The sequence below is a fragment of the Dermacentor albipictus genome, chromosome 3 (genome assembly GCF_038994185.2).
Source record: "Dermacentor albipictus isolate Rhodes 1998 colony chromosome 3, USDA_Dalb.pri_finalv2, whole genome shotgun sequence".
In the NCBI taxonomy this organism is placed as follows: Eukaryota; Metazoa; Arthropoda; class Arachnida; order Ixodida; family Ixodidae; genus Dermacentor; species Dermacentor albipictus.
Genome location: NC_091823.1, coordinates 102,936,820 through 102,947,658, shown reverse-complemented (window position 1 = coordinate 102,947,658; position 10,839 = coordinate 102,936,820).

Genomic DNA, 10,839 nt, shown 5'->3' with positions numbered 1-10,839 from the left:
ATCCCAGCCCATCGCAGGGTAGCAAACCGGAAACTCGATAGCCTCTTGTTAACCTTTCTGCCTTTCCTCTTTCGCTCTCTCTCACTCTTTGTCGCTAACTCTGACGACTTTTTTGTCTGTTTAGCGACGATTTTTATTGCGAGAGCAATTACATGGACACTCCAGGCACATTTCGGGCGTCGGCGTTGCTGTGGCGTTCCGTATAAAGTCCAAGTGGGATAACACCGCTGCCACGCGCCGTATGCTACAGGTGCGAGAAAGCGTGCGAGGTTGAAGCGTGCGAGGATGGTGGCTCGATCCCACTGGCACAAGGGTAGAAGGTGGGGAGTGAGCACGCCGTTTTCCACCGCGCGCAACGCACCACGCTGTGCGCGTGTACGGGGGTCTCTCCTACGCCCGAGCGCTCCCTCACAGCACGTGACCCTTCAGACTTCCAAAAGCTCTCGCGCGACAGCAAGTGCCGCTAGGCTCTGTTATTATTCGAAGGCGAACAGGAAACTTATTTCGTTATGCAGGTAAATCAGCCAGGTTACAGTCGACAGGTTTCATCTACTGATCACCCATTCACATTCTATAGCGGCATCTGTAAAGCAATAAACGCACCTCATGTCCATATAGAAACCGAAATCCACCCAGTGTTGTTGCCCATTGCCTATTATCGTAACCTCCGCAATAGCCCTACGTGGTTACTGATACTTGACGAAATAGTCAGTCTTCTTTTGCAAATGTGGTGCCAATACTTACAAGTTTGTTAAGGCTATGGTCGCATCAGAGATTTTTGTTAATTGGTGGTGCTTGGCAATGAACCCGCTCCATGACTTGGCTGCGTGACAGCACGATTCCTTTGCATCAATGTTCTCGCGTACGAAACTGCCCAAAAGGCACAGCAGATATAACACGGATGTTTTCCGACCCACATGTGTCCATCAAGGACTTATATGGCAAGGAAGGCTACGCGCAGACATAAAACGAGGAGTAAAAAAAGAACAGTTGCCCGCGTTCGTTTCACTGTTGCCTCCGAGATCACACTGACCTTATGTTGGTGCGCAAGGTGCGCTGGTGCGATCTCGGAGGCCACGGTTTCAGGCTAACAGCACCCACGGGTGTGACAATGCAGCTCAAGCTAACATTATTTCGGAAGACGCTTGGGTTAAGCCTAGCGACAGCAAGGTGAGCCCAGTGAACACGCACCTGTTGGCGACGTAGCCGACACTGACCAGGGAGGCTGGCAGCAACGACAGCAGGAGACCCACCAGGTGAAAGTAGAAGAAAGGCTCCTTCTGCTGGTACGGGAAGTAGTCCTTCCACTGCAACATGCGCACAAAACTCCATCAATAACGATGCCCAATCTGCCACCCAGGAAAGGTCAATTTTATGTCGTCGTCGCAACGTACACCCACGATGGCATTTAATTTCACAAGAAGTCGTGCACTTTACTTTTTTGTTCACTTAGGCTATTCCCATAAAGCTGAAACTGAAAGGACTTGCGATACCAAGTTCAGGCGTCTCTTGCTCAACGTACCACGGAGATACGTGCTCTTGCTTTTAAAGTGGTGCATATTGTCCCGCACGTCGACGAACTTGCGCTTACAAAGCGCACGTGCTACCCGCCTTGGTTAAGCTCTGTGTTTTCTTAGGCACTTATTGTGGCGCCATCTAGCATGCACAAGACAAATACCGGCTCTTGCTAGGAAGATCTTGTAGTGCTTCGATAAGCATTAGGCCGAATTTTTTGCTACCTGATTAGACATATGACACACAAGCCGCGTAAGAAAAGGTGACGCGAATCCGTGCGAATAAGTGCGCACAAAAAATACATTATGAGAAATAAAACGTCAGCGCAGCGTACTTTCTCGGAGGCGTATGGGACAGACAAGTGGCGTTAAGAAATAGTGCAGACACTAAGTATAATTTGATATCACAACTAGAAACACGGCTGGTAACTGGGTCAGTTACTGATCTGGAGATTGAAAAGTTGGTGATTACTATTTTCTACCTAGAAGACTTGACTACCGCTCTACTTCAGCTCAAACGAGCATCGGTGATTTCATTGACAGTGGTTCTCAGTGGCCATTTATTCAAGCATGCGGAACACCGGTAATTTTCATCATTTGGTGGAGCAGCACTCACAAGATAAAACACATAAAGGAGGCAGGCAACACGCACTAGTATGGATCCTCAGCAACTAAACAGGATGCTAATGCCTTTTGTATGCGAAAGCGTCAAACGGCTCATTGAGCCGGCATCCAGCGTCTGCAGCAGGAAAACGGCACCTAAATTCACATTGGCTGGGACTCCACGGCACGAGCGCGCCTTGAGGGAGTAGAGCGGGTGAAAGGGAGCGCATGATGTCGCAGTAGCGCGCTAGGTGCTGCGTGAGGGGAGAAGGCATCGCTTTCTCAGAAGCCTATGTTATCCGCGCACTCCATGTCCGCCGCAAGTTCTCGCCTGCGTTGTAACTGCGCAAAACGCCTTAACGCGCTCGCTTGCCCGAGAGGAGCTTATAACTCGAAGGCTCAGCGGCGTTCAATTGGACATGAATGCTTTCGCATTCCCAACTCATACGTGCCTAGGGGACCTCGGAATTTTTTTACGCGCATACCATTCTTTGCCTATTTCAGCAAGTTTGAGGTTATCTATCTATTATCTATCTAGGTTATCTATCTATTAAATGGGACGAAGATTCAAATTTCTGTGGAGTGAGTGGCGAGCCGTTGGCGACCTATTGGTGTGTGTTGTGCTGACGTGTTTTTGGGTGGCCATGTTATTAGGAAAGAGTTTGTAATTAATGCTCGGTCGACCCATGATGCTATTTTCGGCATCGACTTCTTGCGGGAGTGGGGTGCTACAGTCGACTGCCGCACAGGGAAGGTATTCATAGGTGGTAGGATTCCGTCAGGTCTCCTGGAGAACCCTGTAGATCGCGAAACTACACTGTGTTTCTGGTGATACGGTCATACCTGCATCATCTACCGTTTCTTTTCCCGTTGTCTATTGCGGCGCCGATTCCGACAGCGTCGATGCTACCGTAGAACCGATGCACATTAGCTGCGTGAAGAAGTATGTGTTGGTGCCATATTGTTACGTAGGAAGACACAGATGAAAAGCTATGTACAAATATATTTACAAGGAAAATACGCTGCGCTTGGCCAAGAGGCGACAGCCCGCGCAAGCTTCTAACCGTCGTCGTCGTCTTCACACTGCTGGCCTTTCGTGATCGCACATATTGTGCCGTAGCACTACCCCCGGCTGCAAAAGCGCCGTCCCGGAGCGACTAAAGATCGGACTCGGAAGCAGTGTAGTAGGCCTTGAGCCTACTGACGTGTACGACATCACTAGATGCCACAGGAGAGGACGAGGTTGAGCCCACAGGAGCAATTTCGTAAGTCACAGGTGTCACCTGGCGCAGCACGCGGTAGGGCCCTGTGTATCGCGAAAGAAGCTTCTCTGAAAGTCCGACGTGACGAGAGGGCGACCACAGGAGCACGAGCGCACCAGCTGAAAACTGTACGTCACGATGGCGGGCGTTGTAGTGACACTGCTGAGTGGTCTGTGAGGCCGTAAGTCGAGCACGGGCAAGCTGGCGTGCATGGCCGGCGAGGGCGATGGCGTCGCGCGCATACTCGCTTGTTGAGACCGCAGCAGGAGGAAGTGCCGTGTCTAAGGGCAAGGTAGGTTCGCGACCGTACAGTAGATAAAAGGGAGAAAATCCGGCGGTGTCGTGCCGGGAAGAATTGTACGCAAATGTTACGTAAGGAAGGGCAATGTCCCAGTCGTGGTGGTCCTTGGAAACGTACTTGGCCAGCATATCGGTAAGAGTACGGTTTAACCGCTCTGTCAGGCCATTGGTTTGAGGATGGTACGAAGTAGTCAGTTTGTGTTGAATGGAACAGGAACGCACAATGTCAGCGATAACTTTCGAGAGGAAGTTTCGACCACGGTCAGTAAGCAGCTGGCGCGGGGCGCCATGAAGCAAAATAATGTCACGCAAGAGAAAGTCCGCGACGTCAGTGGCGCAGCTGGTAGGGAGAGCCCGAGTGATAGCGTATCGGTGGCGTAATCAGTCGCGACGGCTACCCATTTGTTCCCAGAGGATGACGTGGGAAAGGGACCGAGCAGGTCTAATCCAACACGAAAGAACGGTTCCACAGGGACGCTGATCGGCTGGAGATGACCGGCAGGTAGCACCTGAGGTGTCTTCCGACGCTGGCAGGGATCACAGGCAGCAACATAGCGTCGAACGGAGCGAGCGAGACCAGGCCAATAGAAGCGGCGGCGGACGCGGTCGTACGTGCGGGTTACCCCAAGATGTCCTGCAGTGGGTGCGTCATGCATCTCAAAGAGCACAGTCTGTCGTAGATGTTGTGGCACGACAAGAAGATCAGGGCCATCAGGGAGGAAGCTCCTTCGGTACAGAATGCCGCCCTGGAGGACATATCGGCGAACGGATGCGTCGGTAGGTGTAGAGCGCAGACGCTCGATGAGTACTCGCAGCGATAGGTCTCGGTACACCTCATCGGCGATGTTAGCGAAGGCAGACACAGAGAAAATGCCGTCGGCGGTACTACTGTCGGCGTCGTCAGGCTCGTCTACCGGGTAGCGAGACAGGCAGTCAGCGTCCTTGTGTAGTCGGCCAGATTTGTAGGTGACAGAGAACGAATATTCTTGGAGGCGTAAGGCCCAGCGACCAAGTCTTCCTGAAGGGTCTTTCAATGAGCATAACCAACAAAGCGCGTGATGGTCTGTGACAACGGAAAAGGATCGGCCATATAAGTATGGGCGGAATTTCGCAACCGCCCAAACTAGGGCCAGACACTCACGCTCAGTGATGGAATAGTTGCGCTCCGCGGGTGAGAGGAGCCTGCTGGCGTAAGCGATAACACGGTCGTGGCCACGCTGGCGTTGTGCCAGTACTGCTCCAATTCCGTGACCGCTGGCATCAGTACGGACTTCGGTAGGCGCAGAAGGATCGAAATGGGCCAGAACGGGAGGCGTTGTGAGAATGTCGATTAGATGAGAGAATGCAGAGGCCTCGTTATCGCCCCACTGGAAAGGAGCGTCTTTTTTCAAAAGGTCGGTTAGTGGTCGTGCTATGGCGGCGAAATTCCTCACGAAACGGCGGAAGTACGAACAAAGGCCGATGAAGCTGCGCACATCCTTGACACACTTCGGAACAGGGAAGTGCGCAACAGCATGGATCTTGCCTGGGTCCGGTTGCACTCCGTTCGCGTCAACGAGATGTCCAAGGACGGTAATCTGGCGACGGCCGAATTGGCACTTCGATGCGTTGAGTTGCAGACCGGCTCGCCGAAAAACGTCCAGGACTGCTGAGAGGCGCTCGAGGTGCGTAGCGAACGTTGGGGAGAATACGATAACGTCGTCCAAGTAGCACAAGCACGTGGACCATTTGAAACCGTGAAGAAGGGAGTCCATCATGCGTTCAAAAGTGGCAGGAGCGTTACATAGGCCGAACGGCATCACCTTGAATTGATAAAGACCGTCGGGTGTTACAAAGGCAGTCTTCTCGCGGTCGAGATCGTCCACGGCAATCTGCCAATAGCCGGAGCGAAGGTCAATAGAGGAGAAATAGCGAGCACCGTGGAGGCAGTCAAGGGCGTCATCAATCCGAGGTAGGGGATACACGTCCTTTTTGGTAACCCTGTTAAGGTGCCGATAATCCACGCAAAAGCGCCATGAGCCATCCTTCTTTTTTACCAGCACAACCGGTGACGCCCAAGGACTACATGACGGTTCAATAATGTTCTTGGCAAGCATTTTGCGAACTTCTGCGTGAATAACTTGACGCTCAGCTGGGGACACTCGATACGGGCGGCGATGAATAGGAGGGGCATCGCCGGTATTAATGCGATGTTTGACAGCTGTAGTTTGGGCCAAAGGACGATCGTTAAAGTCAAAAATAGGTCGGCGAAGTGGCAGCAGGTGTCGGAGCCGGCGGAGTCGGGTTGTCGTCACCGGGAGACATGAAGGAAGGCTCGACGTACCGTCCACTGCGAAGCTCCGTGACGAGGTACAGGGAACGTCCACCTCCACCAGACATGTTACGTAGGAAGACGCAGATGAAAAGCTATGTACAAATATATTTACAAGGAAAATACGCTGCGCTTGGCCAAGAGGCGACAGCCCGCGCAAGCTTCTAACCGTCGTCGTCGTCTTCACACTGCTGGCCTTTCGTGATCGCACATATTGTGCCGTAGCAATATTATGTGGTGTCGATAAAATGCGGACGCACTGGCTTATGGATCGTAAACTGTTCTAAGGACTGTTCTAAGGACGTAAACGGTTCTAAGTGGCTAAACTTAGATATGCCGGAAGAGCCTGATGGCCACAATTCGGAAACGGCCCTTTTGTCTGGGGTAAATCGCTCAGCAATACTGAACGGCGAACGTTAGTGGGTGTGCTTTCGAAGCCCGTTTAGGTATTCGACTTTGCGCAGGACAGAATGCCTGCAATCCCTGCGTCTGAAACACGCCATACCATGAACAGGCATTCGGCAAATCCGGTTAGACAAAAGCCATATCGAGTTTCACGATCAGAGCGCCAGATTATCAACGAACAAGTGCAGGAAATGATGAAAAAGGGAGTCGTACAAGAGTCAGCGAGTCCGTAGGCAATTCCAGTGATTCTTGTTAAAAAGAAAGATGGATCTTGGAGATGTTGCGTCGACTATCGCCATTTGAATGCTGTAACAAGAAAGGACGTGTGCCCACCCCCACATATTGATGATGCAATAGACTGTCTTCATTCCGCCTCTTATTTTTCCTCTGTAGATTTGCGACCTGGCTATTGGCAAATTCCGATGCATCCTGAGGACAAGCAAAAGACTGCCTTTGTAACCTCTGACGGGTTCTTCGAATTTGATGTGATGCTATTTGGATTGTGCAACGCTCCGGCAACTTTCGAGAGATTTATGGACACTGTTCTGCAAGGCTTGAAGTGGAACATCTGCATGTGCTACCTCGACGGCGTCGTCATCTTTGGCGGCACCTTCAGCGAACACAACTCGCGTCTGGATATTCTCCTGAACTGCGTCAGAAACGCTGGCCTAGTTTTAAACTCCAAGAAATGCCACTTCGGAGACAGCCAAATCCTTGTGCTCGGGCACCTCGTCAATAAGGATGGCATGCGCCCTGATCCCCAGAAAACAGCAGCCGTTGAAGGGTTCAGTGCGCCGCGCTCCGTCAAGGTAATCCGTTGTTTTATGGGGCTTTGTTCCTATTTCCGCTGCTTTATTCCTAAATTCGCCGACGTCGCGTATCCGTTGACATGCCTGCTACGAAAGGATATGCCCTTTGAATGGACCCCGGAGTGCGACTATTTTTTTCGAGAGTTGAAATTTCTGTTGACGTCACGATCGGTTTTTCAACGATTCAGTCATTCAGCTCCGACGGAACTCCATACGGATGCAAGTTGCACAGGTATTGGTGCCGTCCTAGTTCAGCGCTACGGTGACTGCGAACAGGTTATCGCATATGCAAGTCGCTCATTAAGTAGGCCCGAGAAGAATTACAATGTCACGACAAATTCGACTTCGCCCTGCCATCTGCTAGCCGCCTGGTTAGCTCAGATGGTAGAGCGGCTGCCCCGGAAAGGCGGTGGTCCCGGGTTCGAGTCCCGGACCAGGAGGAACTTTTCTTCAACTATGAGGCCTTTCTTTCGAGGAATCCGTTGGGTTTCCTTTGTAGCAATTGCTACGAACGGGTGGATATCTGATTTTCCCTTTATTCATTACTTCTCTCCACCTTGCGGGTTTCCGCAGAACTACTACGTCAGACACTGTTTTTCCTTTCTGTAGTCACAACAATACCACTGTCGCCGAGACTCTCTGCCTTGCCGAAGAAGCTTGTCGTATTGCTCGTTTGCATACCTTGGCATCGCAGGACAGATCAAAAGCACACTACGACATTCGCCACCATCCGGTAACCTATCGCCCTGGTGATTTAGCCTGGCTGTGGACTCCAGTACGGAAACGCGGGTTATGCCAAAAGCTTTTGGTCACCTACGATGGACTGTTTGTTATTATTAACAGACTCACAGAAGTCACCTATAACATAGCTCGCCTCACGGAGAGTGGTAGAAGAGCTGCCAAGACCCAAGTGGTCCATGTCGCCCGCTTGAAATTGTTCTCTTCAAGACAAATGGATTGACTCGCCCGGAGTGCTTTGTCTGCGACGAGAGGCAAGGCATGTTACGCGTAAGGAAAACGAAGATCGGTGGACGTGCTTGCGTTCCCGAGCGGGAAAAGAGAAAGAGGACGACGCTGAGTTCATCAACCAGCTGGCCGCTATTGCGCTCACCTTCGCGACCTAAAGTAAACGGCCCCCTTCATCCGTAAGGGTGATAAACGGTTTCCTTCGCGCGTAACAATACATATGGGTGTTGCGCACTACGCAAAGACAAACTCCCAGCACTCCCTGGACAAGAATGCTTTAACAACGAGGATGCCCGTTTTGCAGCCACTTCGCATCAAATTATGTTATCATCCTTATGCTATTTTTAAAAATGATAATGTTAAAAAGCTAAAATTTCGCTTACAAATTTATGCATCTGTGTAATGTATGTCGATGTCCCAGCTGGTATATACAAGACCTGGTAAAACGAACAGCGCTAAAAACGTGGCCAAACAAAAACAAGACAACGCACTGTCATGTTTCGTCTCGTTTGCAAGTCAGACTTGTTGCAGCCCAGGTATCAGCGGAGATCACCGTTGTTTTTCAGCCAGACCTTCCAGTGAGTGGTACGGCCACGGATACGTACGGGAGAGGGTGGGAACTGTTCTGCAAGTTTATCACTCAATCACGCTTTCGGCGTTGTGGGCATGCTATATTATTCTAAATTTAAAAATAAAGGAATTAAGGTTTGCGCTGGAACTTCGGCATTATCATATAACGCAGGTTTCACTCTCTTTTGGTGACCTGCTGTCCGACTGTTTCGAAGAGATGTTCGGAAGTAACTTGCGATCATGATATTATAGTCATCACGCGACGCATATTGCTGTTTGGTCACACTCGGGAACCGATGAGGCAGACAGTCCGAAGCGGGGCTGCTTCCTGTTTAGAAGCTTTGTGAAAATGACGGCCTCCGTTGTTTCCAGTAAAACAGTGGCTAGTAGCTCCGAGAGATTTGAAAACGTCGTGTCTCATGACACCCGTCTATTCCGAAAATTGCAGAGACATTCAGTTGGGATGGGCTCTCCGCAGCAAGCAGCACCTGTTACAATGGGGTAGGTGAGCCTCAGCTAGACGACTGGCCACGACCGTCTGGTGTTGAGCGATCGGGCAGTGACGGGACGCTTTTCCAATGTCCATAATTAGCCGCCAACTTCGTTCTTGATGCCATATATGCATGTCCCCCCTCCTCGTATCCATATCTTATAATCTAAGAGTATTACAATTTGTTAACATAATTATAAGAATGTATAAGAATATATAAGGATATAAGAACTCATCAACAAAACGTCATTTCATGCACTGAAGCACAGAAGTAACTGGAACGCCAACGAATTTCTCCTCAAAGTTCGGGAATTTATATCTCGAAACTGGTGTCGTTCGGATAATTCGTTCTAAGCGGATCCGCCTTGCAAAGTCCACTGCTAGAATTTGTAAATTGCAATATGGTTCATATGATGATTAGCTGAAAAGTTAATTAGTAAACTCTTGGTAATTAGTATATTTTGCATGTCAGTTTTTGTTTTTTTGCAAGAAGCGTCTGCCGCTTCGAGTAGACCGGCTCATAAACTAGAATTGAGCTATCTGCCACAGGCAACTTTTAAAGAATTTTGAACGTGTTCGCTGAAACACGCTGTATATGGGATGTGTGCGGTGGTCAAACGTGGTTGACAACCTCTTTCCGGAGCCACGCAAGGACTAAAAGAAAGTGAGTCAAAGCTCTGGCCCTTGAAACCGCTTGTCTTGGTTTTTAAACTATAAAAATAAAGAAATAGCTAGTTACAATTTGCGGAATAGTCTCTCTGGGTCATTTCATTACCAATCTGTCCTTACTGGACGAAAGACTCGACGTACTGATGCTCACTTCGCAATCGACGTGTTAAAATGTCTAAAAAATAATACACTTTTCTTAATTCTCACATGCATAGCAAAGGTAGGGCTATCTAATGATGCATCACAAAAATTTTTAGGCCGGCCAGGAATGCAGCATTTTTTACCCTGAATACCGAATTTCTTGCAAGAATTTAGAATTAATTTTTTTTTCAGGCAATCTGCTGGACCTATCAAGCTTAAAATATTTTTCCGCGGTACTATATGTTGACAGGGCTACCATTATGCATTTTATTTTGGCCTTCTGGATTTTCCTGTTCCGGAAAATACATTCACATTTGACATTTTTACTTCTTTTTTTGCCGGTGCCAGAAGCACCCGACATTAAAATACCAGAAAATTTGATTATTTTGGCAGTAGCATCTCTTCTTTGGCTTGCCATAGGCCCTATCTGAGTAAGTGTAGGTTGCAACATGCTTTCTGAAAAATATCCCCATTAGCGCCCTCTAGTTCAGCTTGATAAGAACAATAAAGTCTTGCCAAAACGCAAGAAAAATTTGGCAGCAAATAGCGCTGGAAGGAGTTTTCGACTTCAACAAACACGTGGAAAACTTTAAACTATACCTGTGATGGTCTAAAAAAAAAAAAAAACGCTGGTTGATTTGACATGGAAAGAGACTACGGTACAAAGGTGAGCTAAGATTGGTCCATGGATGTGAACACTGGAATCAAGGAAAGAAGAAAAAGGGGTGAAATGCAGAGAGGTTAACCAGATTAAGTGTCCGGTTGGCTACTGTGCACAAGGAGATGGGGTAAGGAGCAG